Genomic DNA, 218 nt, shown 5'->3' with positions numbered 1-218 from the left:
GGGTCCCTTATGCCAGTACGGCAACCGGCCTCCCGGGTGGGCAGCTGCGCCCGGGAGTAGTAAGATCCTCGGTGAATCTTCACCGGGGATCCACAGCGGGGGCAGGGCGTGCTCCTAAGGCTCCGTTGAGCCAAACCGCCCTGGGGGGCGGCCCTAAAAGCCGTCCGGGTTGGGGGGCCGCCGTCAAGCCCCCCATTAAAAAAACATGACAGAACAAC

Source organism: Odontomachus brunneus, unplaced genomic scaffold, assembly GCF_010583005.1.
Source record: "Odontomachus brunneus isolate Ranch 3 - 2012 unplaced genomic scaffold, Obru_v1 Obru_scaffold_048, whole genome shotgun sequence".
Taxonomy (NCBI): Eukaryota; Metazoa; Arthropoda; class Insecta; order Hymenoptera; family Formicidae; genus Odontomachus; species Odontomachus brunneus.
The sequence above is the reverse complement of the archived record's forward strand: the minus strand, read 5'-3'. Positions refer to the sequence as shown.